At 47.2% G+C, this 17,558-nt stretch overlaps 1 protein-coding gene across 2 annotated transcripts in view; it reads right to left on the bottom strand.

The window, feature by feature from the left end:
• The window catches only part of COL8A2 (collagen type VIII alpha 2 chain), a 136,500-nt gene that overhangs the window by 80,667 nt on the left and 38,275 nt on the right, over positions 1 to 17,558 (bottom strand). The window contains exon 2 of one of the 2 annotated variants that reach the window (XM_075121368.1): positions 11,130 to 11,184. The exons of the other annotated variant lie outside the window; for it this stretch is intronic. The gene's annotated coding sequence lies outside the window, so the exon portion shown is untranslated. The remainder of the gene's footprint in view (positions 1 to 11,129; positions 11,185 to 17,558) is intronic. 2 annotated transcript variants of the gene reach the window in all.

The following is a 17,558-nucleotide window of genomic DNA, read 5'->3' as shown; positions in this document are numbered from 1 at the left end:
ATGTGGGAACTGAAAGAATGGCAAGAACAAGCAGCTTTGTAACAAAAACGTCAAGGTCCAATAGTGCAACTCTCTCCTCGTGTAAACTCCACTAACTTCACTCAAGTTACACCAGGGATGCATTTGGATCCCTGAGCATCCCTCCTTGGTGTTATCTGTATTACAGTAGTATCTAGCTAGCCCCAGCCAAGAGCACAGATGCTGGGCACCCATAGGGAGCAACTGACCCTACCGTGAAGAACTTCCTATCTAAATAACCAAATGGTGGGAGAGGAAATAGAGACGGAGAAAGGAGAAGGGACTAGGTCACCCAGCAGGTCAGTTTACTAATTGCTAGTTTCGTGCATTGTCACTCACAGTCCATTGGATCACCTGGGGTTCTGGTCTTTGGTGCACCCAGAAACAGATTCCCTCCCTCCCCCCAATCATCATCACAACTAAAATGAACCAAAACAATAACTATTGACTCTGCAAACACTTCCATTTTTTGTCCAAGACACTAAAAAATCCTCAGTTCAAATTTTGCTACACTATATACACACACATTGCTGGAGGGAGGATAGATGTCATGGTGAAAAATGCTATTGATAAGAGCAGTAAAACCATAACTGTCAATTGTAATGTGCAACTTGCAGAGGTATGCTCTGGATGTTCACTGTCTTGGTAATTTTCTTCAACAGTTATTCTTTTAGTTGTCTTCAGGTATGGCCGTATGTTATGAGAAACAAATCACAGGACTAATATTTCTACCGTGTTCATTACTGTAGTATCTGAGCAACATATCTGGAAGAAGGGGCTGACATAAGTTAAGGATAAATATTGGCTCTTTGATGGGACTTGTAGAAAGGAGAATATTCACTGTCTTTTGTAGCTTTGGCATTTCTTTCATTCTTTTGAGATTCATCCATAGTCAGTAAAGCAATTCCAGTGATTTAAACGGGATGCAACAATTCAATTATATGTAATAATTTGATTGCTAATCATACCTCTGGGGTAGGGAAATGGTAAAATAGATCCACTGAACAATACAAGTGCAAAACAGATGTGAACATCACATTTCCAAGACTCCCTTTGTCAAGAGATCCAGACTGACCAATCAGAGGGTTTATTATGGGTCATGAGCGCTTGCGTCCTATGAAACCAAAACCAAATGAACTGGAAAAGGCCGTGAAATCCAAAGGGTAACTTTCATTTCTTGTTGGATCATATATTTTAAAATAGCCAGTGGTTGCTGGTCGAGAGCTCTCCGTATGAGTTACTTCAGTATCTTGTCTGTCACAAGATTTAAAACACATCCATCACTATCAAGTAATATTATCTGGGCACAAACCACAGAGTTCTCCCTTCACTGTTTGCAAGAATTTTCATGGTGGTTCTGATTAATAATATAAGGTCAGTAATGCCATCTGTAACCCATCTGTGTTCTCAAGAGACACTCCACATTAATCCAAAGGATGGAAAACTTTCTGTACACTAACAGCCTCAGGTGATTGTGGGGAGTTGTCAATATACGTGCCACAAAGCCTTCAACTGCTTTATTAGTTTTGGAGTTATTAGTGTACAGTTTCAAAACCAGGATCTTCCAGCTCTTCACGGTGGTCATTAGCTTTGGAAACTCCTCCTTCAGACGCTTCCAGCACAAAGCGTTACCAGAAGCGGCCTCTTGCATCTCCAGGAAATTTGGAGCAACATTTATCGGCAGCTTTTTCTTCCCGACATTGCATTATTTTCGGAGTGCCACATTTACAGTTTGCTGTATCCTGTGTACCACACCGGCTTTCTTGTCATTTGGGTTTCTCTGCTGTTCTTCTGGACACGACAGACCGCAAATTTGAGAACTGCTGCGAGAACTTTTTCTCATTTAGAAAAAGCCAAGGTACATAATCTTCATTTCCCAATCCTTTGACAGTGACGATGGCTGCCTGGGATGGGAAACTTTTTTTCAATGTTTATTCTGCCGGTCATTTTATTTTAATGTCATAGGTTTAAAATCCTGTCTTTCTGGTTTTGGTGTGTCTTTTGATTCCATTCCTCACCCCCCCACCCCACTTTGCCCCACTCAGTTCCAACATTTAAATAATATCACTGCCAGGTGATTGAAAGTAATTGGGACAGTTAATTTTACAGCTGTCAAGAGAGCCTTACTGGCATGTTCTTCCTTTTAACTGACAATTTCCTGTTCTTTTGAGCTTTCTTTAGGCGCTGCCTTCAAGTCAAACGTCTATAACAAGCCTGGCTGGGTCTTCCAGACTGATCTCTCCTCCACTGTGCAAGTCATTTTATAACTCCACTTATGGCTTTCCAGACACATTGGCTGTTAATCTTCTTGTAGATATGTAAATTCCCAGGGAGTCCATAAATCATTTTTCAGCTATTTGGATAAAGTTACGAGTTTCAGACTGAACTCCCAAGTAATTTAAGCGGAGCAGCATGTGCCCGGAACTGTCTCATGTGCAAACGACCACCCTCTTCTGATTCAAATCCCGCTTTTAAAATACATTTCTTCCATGAAGACTTTCAACAATAATCCACTAAAGAAATGGATCTTTAAAAAAAAATAAAAAAATAAAAAGTAAAGTCATGATTTTTGAGCTTGGTCTTACAGCTGGGCTAATGCTGGGTCTATACAGGATTGTCCATCTCACTGGGACTACTCCCATGCACAAGTACTATTCAGTGCGAGTAAGGGTAGGAGAATTAAGCCTTTAGACTGTTAACTCCTTGGAGGAGAGATGATGGGAGAAATCCAGGCCCTGCTGAAGTCAATGATAGCTCAGTGGTTTGAGCATTGGCCTGCTAAACCCAGGGTTGTGAGTTCAATCCTTGAGGGGGCCATTTAGGGAACTGGGGCAAAAACTGGGGATTGGTCCTGCTTCAAGCAGGGGTTGGACTAGATGACCTCCTGAAGTCCCTTCCAACCCTGATATTCTATGATCCTATGAGAGTTTTTCCACAGACTCCAGTGGAATGAAATTCACCCCAGTGATGGCCAGCACAAGGGTGAAGCAGGACTTCAGTGGCACAGAAGACTTAAGTGGTGTCTAGGCCTCATGTGAGCAATCTCGCATTGGGCATTGCCTCAGAGGGATTACACAGGGTATAAAACAGAGCAGAATTTGGCCCATTCAATTTAGCATGCAATACAGAAACCAGGAATTTCTGCTGGTTCAGATGGAAATATATGTATAGCTGAAGTAACAGATGAGGCAGGTACTGTGGGGCTCAGCACTTTGTTCTGTGTTGGCCAGGCTCCATACAAGGCTGCCTGGCAGCTAGCATAGGTCTCATATATACAAAAGACAGTGCCCGGGGAGGGAGAAATGAGCTATGACATTGGTCATGTAGGTTATTAACAGAGAACCGTTTGAAATTATCTGCTGCCCCTAACAGGAGAGGCCTAGAACTGCATGTGCTTATTCCTCTGACTACACAACCATGGGATTACTGTGATAATATTGTGACTGCAGTTAGTAATAATTTTGCTGTCACTGGGCCAAATCCTGCTCTAATTTACATGTATGCAGATCTGGAGTAAGATCACTGGCTTCAAAGAGAGTCACCATGGAGTGACACTTGCATGACTGAGTGCAGAGTTTGGGCCAGTTTGTATAGTTTAATGTATTAGATACAGTATGTGTACACACACACACACACACACAATATAACTTTATCGTACAGGGTGTGTGTAACTTACCTATCCTGTAAATTCACCGTATCAATGTCCTCCATAAAACTCGGTCCAGTTTCTTTCAAACTCCTAGTGTAAACTAAATAATAGAGTTGTTTCCACTTGCTTGTTGAGTGGCCTAATTCACACACATACAGCCTGTGGGCAAATCTCTCTCTCGGGAGTTCTCAACCCGGTTGTTCCGGCCCCAAGGGATCACTCACAGTTGTCAGAGGGTCATCATGACCACCCTTGCTCTTCTCATAGAACCACCTCATAGGGGGTGTCCCAGTATAGAAAAGGTTAAGAGCCATTAATCTATCATGTCTTACCATCACACTAGGCTAGGAGAGATTGTACTGAATCCAGGAGTAAGACAAGCTGGAATTATTGTTTTTGAGGTAAAATATTCCATCTATCACCAGTGCTCTGACCATAAAACTCCATGTCTTACCCCTGCCAGGTATTAGCCAGCTTTCGATGACAGATTGCCCCAAGGTCGGGTTGCCACCTGGCCAGGTTTTCCCAGGATTGTCCTTTCTTGAAGTAGCTGTCCCAGGAAGTCTGGAAAGGTGCGCCGCACACACTGCCAGCTGGCCAGTTTTATGACTTGGGGTCACCTGAGATGTTCTGGTTTTTTTATACCACAGGGGAGGCGACCCTCGCCTAAGGACGTTGCTCAGGAGGTTCAGAGTGCCTCCAGCCTTGGGAAGAAGTTTCACTGATGTCAAAGCCAGAAGGGACCATTGTGGTCATCTCGTTTGACCTGTTGCATCGCACAGGCCAGGGAATCTCCTCTGGTTAAGGGAATGCCTCGTGGAACCCACACTGCATTTTCTCTGGGTCTTTCAGAAAGACGGTTACGCATGCACGACTGACCGTCAATTCAACAGGCTACTGGCCTAGAGGAGAGAAGGTGCCTTTCCAATGTTTCTGTGGGGTCCCAAGGAGTCTGTTCTGAGAGGAGATTTAAGCCCTTCTGGGAGCCAGTTTCCTGTGATTTTAGGTGCCGAGCCTGAGATACCATGATGGGGCCTGGTTTTCAGGCAGTGCTGAGCACCCATCCTCTGAGATCAAGCCCCTCAAGGCGTGTTGTAGCACTTGGCATGAGACACACTTAATGGGATGGCCCTGCCTTTAAAAACACTCCGCAGTTCATGCTGATTAACGGCTCTTCCCAGGTAAGGTCAGCATCATCCCCAGTCAACCTTCATCCAGCCCAATGTCCTCTCTCAGACCGGAGCTAGGGAAAGGCGCAAGGAACCCCCACCACTCCACCCCCGCCCCGCCCAAAAGCACAATGGACTATTATGGAATAACCAGCCCAAAAGGTGAATTTCTTCCTGACCCCCATTAGCTAGAAGCTGGTTTTATACCCTAAAGCAGAAGGTTTTATACCCCTTATACCTTTTATTTAATCCTATCTAATGTGACTGTGGGTGTTCCCCTTAACCACAGCCATGACAAATCCTTTCTGAATCCTACTTGGCTCTTGGCCTGAACAGTGTCTAGTTCTTTCGGTCATTCACATGGGCACTGGTAATAAAGATTCTATGGGAAGTTAACCAACAGTTCTATTGGTGTAAAGGACTAGAGCTCACTCTCCCATCATGACATGACGATGACCAGAGTATAAACCAGGACACGTTTGGGGGCCAGCATAGCCAGCAGCTCTAACTCACAGACACTGAGAACAGACCTGTGGAGTTAGGGAGAACATTTCCCCCCTCCAACATAATCACACGCTAGACCAGATCCTCAGCTGGTATAAATCAACCTGGCTCCATCAGAGTTAATGAAGCCAGTTCACACCTGCTGAGGAGCTGGCCTTTATCTTTAGTGCATTACTCAGAGCTTTGAGGTGGAGAGTCAGGATTATGGGCTTGCCTAGCTCATTTCTGGAAATGGCCAGCGTAAGGGGATCAAGCGTCAGTATCTACCCTATCAGTTCCTTAGGGACAGCAGTGGGAAAACAAGGGCCATGAAGTCACCAAACCCTGCTGCTGGCTTTGGACAAATGCTTGATAATCGGTGCCCTCTAACACTCTACTCTGCTGCTGACATCCGCCTTGGCCCTCATAGAAAAGGAACTTTTAAAATGAAAACAAGGCCTCTGGAAATCCAGCCTCATAATCTTCACCTGCCCAACCTGCAGCCAACTACTCACGTTGTAATCTCACCTTTTCTATAATATTTGATTCACATACACACACACACACACGTACGTCACAAGGAATCACGCAACATACAAAAAAGTTATGGCCTGATCAGAATTCAATTGCAAATCAATCCAACACGCCCCTCCTCTAGGATGGCAACTCTCTGTATTTCCTTATATGCACACAGAAACCCACCACCGCCTCCTGCATGGATTTTTAGATTCTTTACATCTCAGACATTCTAATTGCTCCCAGACACCCAGACTGTAAGTTACAGGGGAAACAAGCATTGCTTGCCTATGTAATCTTATTTGACAGTTGTGTGCACAGTGCCGTGACAATGTGCCTAATGCAGACAAAGAAAATGTTTCAAAGCTGGAGGAGGTTTTTTTTTTTATTATTATTATTATTCTTTAAGTCTAAATCACTCTCTCTTTCAAAGATCGCCAGTGCTAAGCACATATATATATATATATATTCATGAGCTCCGTCTCATGCTCTGGAAAGGTACAATAGTTAGGAAAATAAATTCCATATGAAGTTTGTTGTGGTACAGTGGGCTTGGCATCTGAAACCCATACATTCCCCCCACCCCAGCAGATGCCTTGTTCCAGCTGTTGGCAGGAGAAGCTGGCTACCTCAAACACTAGCCAGCGGAAAGGGTTCTTCATCAGTAGGCACCTGATGAAAGTCAGCAGAATACATGGAACGGGAGAAGTAACTTGCAGCCTGTTCCCCCAGAGGAAACTTTAAATCTGTACAACGTAATCAGGTTTCAGGAGCAGACGCTGCAAAGTACTGGGGTCTTCGGGAACAGGCTATTAGAACCTCTCCTCCTGCGGCTTCCGGTTACTCCATTCCTGACCTTTGAACCTGAATGACTGTCACCAATCATCACTCCCTTGATTTTCTGCCCTTCCCGGGACAAAAGTCTGCTGCTCCCATTCCTGGGGTTAGCAAGGGGGAAAATCTTGCTAGGTTTCTCTAAGATTTGCCTTCTGTTTTGCATTTGCAGTTTCTTCAAAGATACGGCACAACGCCTGCCAAGATTCCAGAGAAGATAGCCTTCGAAACGTAGACCGGTTTTTCCCAACCAAATTCAAAGAAAACAAATGTCAGGCCAAGGGTTGATATGAAATAGTTTAAAAATGAGAAAAAGCTGCCTCAGAGCTAGGTTTCCATTAAAATAAATTTCTGCACTGAGAACTTGACTGAGTTTCTCTCTGAGAAGGGCGGGGGGGAGGGAAAGGCAGGAAAAGATACAGTTACCTGCCAATTAGGTGCAGCGTTCCTGGGCAGGCAGGGTATGATGAGATAGGCCCTGGAGGAAGGGGCTTTGCGCAAAAATTATCAAGGCTTTTTGGTGAGCAGGCAGCTTCGGACAAGGTGCTGTCTGGCCTGCGTCTCTCTAGTTACTTACGTATCTCTCGTCACCCTAGCAATGAACACCTGGCAACCATTACAAAACTGGTCTTTGCAACACCCCTGGGAAGGGGCAAAGTGTTACAGCCACTATGTTACAAAGGGCAATTGAAGCACAGCAAGATTAAGTGATCTGTCAAAAGTTAGAGAGGGAACCTGTGGCAGCTTAGCCTTCCTCATCTTCTTTGGGGTCCCTAGGACAGTCACTTCCCAGAACAGTCCTTTCCAGGCCCATTGTCATTCAGGGCTGGAGGTTCAACATGGGAGGAACTAGCTACCTCCCACAGTTCAAGAAGGCCCGGCTTTGGTGGCCTCCGGGACCACTTGTTTAGCATTAGCAGAGCAGTGGGAAGGGCTTGGCATCCAAAAGCAGCCAGGGCCCAGGGCCATGAGGAACGGGTGCTGAGCCCCCTCAGCTCCCACTCAGTTCAGTGGAGGCTCAAGAGCATGGACAGCCTTGCAGGGCCCTTGCAAGGCTATGGTAGCACATGGCCTTTTGCTAGATACCTCGGCCAGGTAACGTACACCTGTGATGAAGGGCACTGCCAAGGAGGGAGGTGCTGAAGGATGCAGTTCCACAGCCCATCCTCATGTGAACAATCCCACTGCCATCCAGGGAACCCCTTGCTGGACTAGTCAAGTACGTGACTCAGCATGGGTCAGGCCATGAGTTAACAGATACATTTAAGCTGTCTCTCTCCCTTACCCCAGTGTGAATCCATTCAGTCCCATGGAGTGACTCCTGATTGCACACCAGGCCAAGTGGCTAGTCATACACAAAGAAAGGAACTAGATACTTTACCAGCTCAGTGATCGTGGGTGGGGTGCGGTGGGGGGAGGATCGTCAGAAATCTTGGCACCCAGAGCATACCAGGCATGGCTCAGAGCACCCCCAGAGATTTCTAGGGCTATAGATCAACAAGGTGCTCATCTAGGATATGTGGCATCTGGTAACGGCCACACTACCAGGTATATTAAAATGTACCCCATAGCTTCAGTATAAAAGAAAGATCTACTGCTAAAGTCCCAGAGACAAAAGGTGCAGAATGAATTAATGTAACCAGCAGGTTCTGTTCTACTGCTGTCATGTATTAAGACATGGTCAAGGTCACCCACTAAGGTAAATTCATGTTCATCACAGAGTTACACTGAGTTTGGCCCAGACTCTGCTCTCCACGACACCCGTGTAAATGCAGATTAACTTCAATGCAGTTGCTATGGATTCATGGCACCACACTTGATGCTTCTCTCCTTTACCAGGTTCATACCACTGTGACTTCAACAGAGCTCCTTCTGAGTTACACCTTTGCAAGAGATCAGAATCAGACCCATTGCTGCTACATAACCTTAGATGCCACCAACTCAGTTTGAACTCTGTCCTCAATTCTCTACGGACCAACAGCTCCCAGCTTCCTGTTCAGATGGATATCAGATTCACTGCTCCCTGAAAATGGTAATTGTAGACCGTGAAGGCTGGGAGACATGGAATAAATATTTCCAGTTGAGTTTGCTGCAATCTTTACAGCTCCAAGGCTTTGGAACACCAATGCACCCTTCTGATGCACTATCACAGAGCTGCGGTCCCTTCAGATGCAATACATGAAAAGCCAATTCTAGAGTCAGTAAAAGGCTCACTTTATAAAATTGCAATGTGTGAATGTGTCCCTTTTTGGGGAGGTCACATGTTTAATAATTCCCCCCCCCCCATGTCCTACATTCAATAATCCTTCCTCCCCTATCTGACATTTACTAATCACATGTGCAATAATCCGCTCTGTGCATCATGCAGGCAGAACCTCTTGTCTTCCTACTGTGCATGTTACAGGCTCTCATTTCATGGACAAGTTGCAGTGGATTTACATGTCCAGAGAGCTTACAGCCCTCTGTTTGTGCAGAAGGTGTGCTTCATTCCCCCAGATAACCGACTCTCACGAGCTAGATATTAACTCCCAAACACCAACGCTGGCCCCGAGGCTACAGTGCTAATCTCCAAATTCTGCTCTTGTTTCCAAACAGCAGCACATTCAGGCCAATGTTTTCACCAGTGGTCACTGATCCCAGATGCCTCAGTATCTGGATGTTCAACTACAGACCCACTGGGCTGGATTTCCCAGACATACTGAGCACCAGCCATCCCAGAGGAAGTCAGGGGGAGCTGTGGGTGCTTACTTCTCTCTGAAAACCAGGCTCCGTGAAGGCATTTCAAGTTGGGACCCATGCACTTCTTGGCCACCTTTGACAATGCTGACCTCAGTGTCTGTGAGAGCAGCGACACCAAGAGGAGTTGCTTGCAAAAGGGCACCCAAACTTTGCAGTGCTGAGGGCTGCAATGGCATCTTTCCTGGGCTCCCCTGTCCCCCATTAGAACTGCACGTGGATTTATTGAAAAGTAAGTGTGGTAGATTGGGAAGGTGCCTTCAGATTCAGTACAGAATCTGCTTGCATCAAGGTGGAGCTGGGATCTGTATGTGCTCCAGGATGCACCTGGAAGGTGGACTTGTAGAAGCACATGGAAAGAGCTGGAGGGGCAGGTGGACTGAGGATGCCAGAGATCTGCTGCCATCTTGAGAGGGGGATGTGAACAGCACAGTAAAACCTTGGGGGTGGAGAGCAGTAATTTCACCCAGCTTTGCACGTAGCGCCACCCAGCGGCTATGCCTATGTGGCACTGTACGGCGGCACGGACTGGCTACCAATGGGATGTATCATGCTGGGAGACCCTTTGGGGGTGGACGTGGTAGATAAAGATCCAGAGCCCAGATGAAGGAAAGCAGAGACAGGCACAGTTTTTAACTGGAAATGCACAAGGACTAATTAGCAACTGTTGATTGTTTCCAAACTCTGACCCCAGTGAGTGGAGAGGGCTTCACAGATCCTGAACCCTACTCTGCCTTGCAACCCTCGGACCCAGCCATAAGGCATCGACAAATTGAAGATATGAACAAATTGGAGAAAGTCCAGAGAAGAGTAACAACAATGATTAAAGGCCTAGAAAACATGACCTATGAGGGAAGATTGAAAAAACTGGGTTTGTTTAGTCAGGAAAAGAGAAGACTGACAACAGTTTTCAAGTACATAAAAGGTTGTTACAAGGAGGAGGGAGAAAATTGTTCTTCTTAACCTCTGAGGAGAGGACAAGAAGCAATGGGCTTAAATTGCAGCAAGGGCAGCTTAGGTTGGACATTAGGAAGAACTTCCTAACTGTCAGGGTGGTTAAGCACTGGAATAAATTGTCTAGGGAAGTTGTGGAATCTCCATCATTGGAGATTTTTAAGAGCAGGTTGGAGAAGCACCTATCAGGGATGGTCTAGATAATACTTAGTCCTGCCATGAGTACAGGGGACTGGACTAGAAGACCTCTTGAGGTCCCTTCCAGTGCTATGATTCTGTAAGGACGGGCCATGACTGGATGGCAACTGGGCCACAATTATGAAGCCTTTACTACTTCCAGCTCTCATTGGCCGGACTGGGCACCTCGCCCACGTAAGGATCCCGGACAAACCCAGACAGCCTGTTTCTCAAACCCACATGCTCTGTTGCTTCCAGTGGCTGTGCCCAGAAAAACAACACTGCCCCCATCTCTTTTTCCACCCTGCAATCTTAGCTGCTTCCAACCATTTCAGACAGGGTCAAGGCCCCCAAAACTTTGCCCAGCCAAGGAGCTGGTGCCAGCAGTTTTCTTGGAGCCCACCTAAGCGGTGTAACTCGGACCAGTTTGCGCCATAGTTTTCAGTGCAGAGACCGCGTGGTACAGAGATCAAGGGCTGCACCAGAGAACCCTTTCCCCGCCCCCCAGAAAAAGCACAGCTCAATTCAAACACCACTAATCGGAAGGAAGGCTCAGGAGAGAAGTAAAGCGAGGTGACAAAAGGGAAACATACCCAGATACCGGTGCAAGATCTGATGGCAGTCTGTCCTCCAGGCAACAAGATGGCACTGGGGGAAGAAAGTGCAAGGAGTCAGTGACAGCAGTGAAGCCTGCCTGACGTGCTCCAAACAGAGAGAAGAAACGGGCACTTGGCCCCGTCATGTGGCTGAGCCTCTCACCTTTGCCTGCCCTCCCTTTGCCTTGTAAGAATGACGGACAGCCTAGCCTTTCCTTAGGGATTTAAAGCATGTGACTTTTGTGGGGTTTGTCAATTAACCCCCTTTTTTTTAAAAAAATGCATCTCAAGGTCTCTATGTTGCACTTTTCTTGATGGATTTTCCCTTCCAGTGGGGGCCAGGATCCCAGCTGATTTTCCAGATCCCATCCCCAGCCCCACCTCAGGCCTCCAAACTTCGTTCACCCTCCACCTGCCAGGCAGGCTGGCTTCCCTTTACTGGTTTGCCACAGCCCCTGCTTGCTGCGCCACGTCACTCATTCAGCTATCGCTTTGACAGAACAGGTCACGGATCTGCTCTGCACTCAGCCGCTAGAGAGCCTCTAGAACCCGGTGTAGCCAACACGAAGTTTTGATCAACAGTTGGTTGTCAGTTCTTAAAGGCCCAGTACCAAGATCACCTAGAACATCACCGCCTGTCCAGGTCACCTCTTGATCTTCCTCTCTCAGTACGACACTTCTGCATAGACCCCTATCTCTAGGAGGAAGGGGCTAGATCCGGTGTATTTGGTGTAGTGGCTACTACTAGAAAGCTGGACCCAACCCATGCCTGCTTTCAGGTTACGATTTTTAATCACATTTAATTATGTTTTTTCTTACTTCTCTCCAAATCAAAAGTCCTTACATTGCACACAGTTTCGCATGCACATCTTAGCCACAGACACATCTTAGCCACAGACGAGAGGAGCATAGAAAGAATCTGTGAATTGCATCTATAGCTTGGCTTAGCCCCAATCAGATTTACCCCAGCGGCTTTGTGTCAGTTTTACAGTGGGCATGCTACACATTTCACACAGTGCAGTACGTAGGAACTTTGCCAGGTTAGCGTGACTCACTGGAAACCATTATAACCCACCAGTTGGATGGGGTGCACAGCTTGGAAAACTTCTTCTGTTACACAACAACAACCTTTCAAAGGAGCAACAGTGATGTTGGCTTTGAATTTTAAAGATGGCCCAAAAAAGGGCATTTCTTGAAATGAAAAACTTTTAAGCTTCCCCCCCCTCCCTTTCACACTCAGCTTTACGGCAGCTCAGAAGAATTTGTGCTGATTTTAATTAAGCATCTGTAGTCACTAGCAAGGCAGAGGGGATACCTATTTAACCAAGTTCCAAACATAAAAGTTTGTTTTAGAGATGAGTTTACACACACACACTCTCTCTCTCTCCGTCCCTCCCTCCGCTGAGTAATGAGCATTTCAGCACAGACGGGAGGTCATCCAGATCAGACATTTACAGTGTGGTGTAAACGAAAGTTCATTAGCCTTTTTAGCAAACCGGGCCCCACTGTCCCACAAAACTGGAACAAGGGGCGAGGTGATTTGCCCAGAGAACAGTGGCAGAGCTGGTACAATAACCCACCTCTCCTTCTTCCCAGTTTGCAGCCCTCTCCACTGGACCACCAGGTCCTATGGCACCAGCGTCCGAACTGCCATACCTCTCCAATGTCCCTCATTTCAAGCGACATTATTCATTTTAGGCTCAGGGTTAGCGATGGTCCACGCAAATCTGATGTCCTTTCATGTTTCACTGCTGAAAGCTATTTAGATCAGTAATAAAGAATCACAATGCTGAAGTTAGAGAGAGTTATGTACATTAAAGGAAGGAATCCTGGAGCATTTTAAAAGTTTCTGGTGTGAATAATTTGTGTGTGTCCCCTTTTCTAGGGGTCTCTCTCTCTCTCTCCTTCTGCGAAGACCCAAATATGGGGGGCACGTTGAAAGATCTACAAGCCAGTCATGCTGCAGCAGTCCATAATGGTAAGGTGAACAATGGCGAGGCTATTGCAGTGACATGCCAAAGGATAGGATTCACTCTAGATCTTATTCTCAGCTTACCAGACCTACAGTCATTGCAAGAGAACAAGGATCAACCTTGCACCTTGGAAAACAAATACCATGCCTGCAAGCCAATGCATTTATGTATCAGCAAGAGCTTGTGAACCAGGTCAGCTCCCACTGCCATTGTTCATTCATTTCCACTCCCTTGTGGGACACTGTCCCTTGGAAGTAACAGAATTCTTTAAGCCTGTTAAGACGGAGCGCTAACCAAGAGAAAGCTGCCAAGCCTGTTTGTTGCCTTGGTATTATTTGCATAGAGACACTGAGAGACTTTGAACTATTTAGACAGGAGAGAATACTGGGGCATTGCCATTCACAGGTGTGTTACTGCTAACAAGTTATTAGAAGAGCAGTGATCCTAAATTCCAAGAGATTTCCAGCCTCCCAGCCAATTTCCCACAGGATCCTCCATGGGATTTCTGAGTTTAAGCTCAGAGGAGCCCATAAAACTAAACCATTAATAAAAACCGCATTTCCTATCAAAGCTCATTGGCTTGCTGCTGTCCTAGTGCCCAGGACAAGAACACAGTGGTACCAGCAGCAAAGAAAATGCTTTCAATAGAAAGTGGAACAACTGGATTCCATAAAAATGTTCCCCTCCCATTACCAGTGCTTTTGATCTGTTAGCTTCACGCAGGAGACCTTTGCCCCCAAGCCAGCATGCAGAGAGTAGGAATTTTGATTGATGTCCGGCAGATTTCCCAATAATAAAGGTAGGGGCAGTGGGGAAACATGCTTAACCCACACGAAATACTGAATTCAAAGTGTGATTGAAATTACTGTGTTAAGACCAGCTGAGCAGGAAGGTCTATCAAGATACAATTAATGAACTCTCAATTATTCTTTATAGGATAGTAATTAATAATACCACCTAGCTCTAATTGGCCTGCTAAACCCAGGGTTGTGAGTTCAATCCTTGAGGGGGCCATTTAGGGATCTGGGGCAAAAATTGGGGATTGGTCCTGCTTTGAGCAGGGGGTTGGACTAGATGACCTCATGAGGTCCCTTCCAACCCTGATATTCTATGTTACTACGTCTATGATAATTTCCATCCATAGAGCTCAAAGCCATTTACAATGGTGGTTGTTACCCTGTTTGATGGGCAGGCAAAGGGAGGTAATGTACCTACATGGTAATTTGCTTGCAATAACCCACTTGGAGCCAGTTGTGCACCAAATGACTCGTTGCAGAGTCAGTTTCCCTAATGCTGCAGATCATTGTTTCCCTGCAATGCTAGTCAAAATACAGCCAAGGCTAGCACCAGACAGCACCAGACTTTGCAGTCAGACAGCAGGCTCAGGTCAGCGGTGTATAAAATTAGTTACTACATTTCCAAGTATTTGCGCCTGACTCTCCTATTTCCACCAGCACAGCTCCATGGACTCCTGATTTGTACTGGGGTGAGTGAGTGGGGAATCAGGCTCATCCTCTCTCTGTTTCTAGAGGAAAAGCAAGCCTTGCCAAGCAACGAAAGCTGGGAATGCAGGTTAATATCACGCCCGATCCTCCCTGCCCAATGCCACTTGGTAGGAGTAAAGCTGCTAATAAATCTGCTCACAGAAAAACCTTTGGTTATAAGCAGATAAACAAAAAAAACTTTCTATCGAAACCCAAAGGACACATTTGTTTTTGCCAGAATGTCACCTGCATTCATTTCCTGTGCCGGTGACTCACCCCGATGCATGCCCTGCTCATTTCCTGGGCTCCAGCGAGAAGCCTGCGCAGCATTGCAGCCCACAACCTCTTTCCCCCTTAAGAGCTGTCTGCTGGGGGGAAACCAAGAGCTCAAGTGGTAGCTGTAGGTATCATCCAACTTCCTCCAGGAAAGTGCTGTTCTAGTGAGCTGGGTCCAGCTGCCGTCAGGCTCAATGGGAGATGTCGACGGGAGCAGAATCGAGCCCAATGAAACAGCTTCAGAGGAGCCGGGCAAAGGAGCATCCTGCGGAGGAGCACGTGGAGCTACCCAACGTGGCCCGAGGCTGGCCTCAGCCTGACAGCGGACGTCCAGCACAGCCAGGCCGCTTGGGTCAATGCGGGGACCTGCAGGCTACGCGGGGTCCCTGGGGGCAAATGTACACGTTACACACAGGACAAGAGCCCTTACAGGTGGGGAAGTGAGGCATTAAATGAAGGACATTAAAGGAAGGACATTAAATGAGTTAAATACTTCTGGGCGTGGTTAAGGGCCGCAGACCTGGGCTCTTGGTCTGCCCCATGAGCTGTGGTTCCCAGCTCTGCCACCACATGAGTTGCTGTGTGCATGGCTGATATCATGCACCGTGCAGACACCCCCCCATCCCCCAACACATGTATCTTGTGCATTTGTCATGAGCAAACAGCTTAACCCCCCTCCCAGTAATGCTAATCTCTAGCTATTCAAAGCCGCAATCTTATTATCATGCTCCTATTTTCCCCTGCAATCAAATATCTAGTTTAATCTTTCTTAAAGGGTTCCAGATTCCCAAAGCCCTCGCTTTTCCCATGACTAGCTGGATCACAGCACTGAAATGTAAGAGTTGAACCATAACCATAACATCTCTTGGTTGCTTTTCTTCCCCCCATTGAGATCCTATCTCACGGAAACCTAGCCTCCATGACAGGCATCATAAGAATTCCTTACTGAGTGGATCAGTGCTCTGTGCCCTGAGAGACCACATTACATGGCTGCTCACGTGCTGCCTGATGGGGCTTCTGCCAGAGGAGTCTGCACAGCAGCAAAATAGAACCGGTTTCACATGCCTCATGGCATGCCGGGGGAAAAACAGACCTGGAACTTGTGTAGCTTACGGGGATGAAAGGAGTGTGGGTTTTGACGTGCGCTGGATCCTTACAGGACCAGAGATTTTCAGGAGCTGCATGGTTTTCTGTGGATGTCAGAGCCCAGGGCCAGCTCTTCACTGACAAGGCTGAGACTGGTTTCTTCTCATTTTGTTGGCTTGTCCTTACTATGGTTCCCCTCTGCCAAGCAGAGTTTGCAGCCCCGCAAGTTGGCTTCCCACTGGCAGAGGAATCAGTGATGCGGAGCCAGGGTATTTTCTTAGCGGAGCTTGTTTGTGCCACAGACACCAATCTTGGGATGGAGGTGGTCGCGACTGGCGCTCAGACAATCCCGGTGTTCAGAAATGTCAGGCCTAAAACCTGTGCTGGGCCCCCAGCAAGCAACTCTGCTCTCCAGCTTGGCTAGTTCGCGAGCCACAGCAAAGAGAATCTCGCCAGCTGGTGCTTGCTGCAGCTCTGCCCCAACAGACTGTGCCTCACCAAACGCACAGCACCCCGGCATTTCTTCAAAGCCGCCGCTCCCCAGAACGCTAAGAGAAAGATCTGTAAGACTCTGTAACAGCCCCATTTGGTGACTCCCACCGTAAGTCTCTACCGTACAGGAGCACTTTGGTACAGGCATGCCACTGCAACGGCTCAAAGCACGCCAAGTAGGCCAGGTTCACCCCTGGTGTAACTCCATCGCTGTCACCATTTACTCCAGAGATGAGTCCAGCCTGGGGTGCCTTCGGCTAGCAAGATGCCTCGGCACACACTTGCTATGTCACCCTCATTTGACTTAGGTATAAGGTACATGGACCCTTTAAAGTCTGTCCTATTTGGGTCTGAAATTACATCGTCTCCCTGCTGGGGCTAAGCCTAACACAAGCAGCGTAGAAGTGACCATAGCCTTCGGGAGCAGCCACCTACATGGCAAGAGACATCTGCCAGGGACAGATACATGTTGTTTTTTGGTAAATGGAAACGGGGTCTTTATGCCAAGGCCAGCAGTTCTGTCATCTCTGAAGCCGGCCCTTCCTGCTCAGAGCATCTGAGCGCAGCCTCTGCTCCCAGCCATCTCACTGAGTTAGCCAGGGATAGATGATTTTGCGGAGAATGATGCCACAGGCAGAAGCAGCCTGCCCCACTGGGGGAAGTAAGGCCTGGCGCAAACCAGGCTTTTCCCAGGGACTGACGGCAGATCAGAGTTTCCAACGCACTGGACTTCAGTTCAAACAAATAGCAGATCCAAAAGCCTCCCAGCTCCTCGCCTGCTGCACCGAGCCCAGAAATCTAAATAACCCAGCAACGGGAAAGCTTGGAAACAGCAGGTGTGGATTCCTTTCTGTGACTATTCACCATTTCAAAGAACCAGACGAAAAACCAACGTTGTCCCCAAACAGGAGCTGTACATCTACACTGCACTAAAACACGTGGCTTGGGCTTGCGGGGCTATACAATTCTAGCGTAGACATTCAGGCTCCAGCCGGAGCCTGGACTCTGAGCCCTCAAAAAGGGGGTGGTCTCCAAACCCGGGCTCCCGCCCGAGCATCTACACTGCTAGTTTCAGCCCCGCAGCTTGAGCCCCAGGATCCCCAGTCAATTGACCC

Source organism: Caretta caretta, chromosome 19 (genome assembly GCF_965140235.1).
Source record: "Caretta caretta isolate rCarCar2 chromosome 19, rCarCar1.hap1, whole genome shotgun sequence".
NCBI classification, from domain to species: domain Eukaryota; kingdom Metazoa; phylum Chordata; order Testudines; family Cheloniidae; genus Caretta; species Caretta caretta.
Note: the sequence above shows the minus strand (reverse complement) of the source record. Positions and strands in the feature narration are given on the sequence as shown.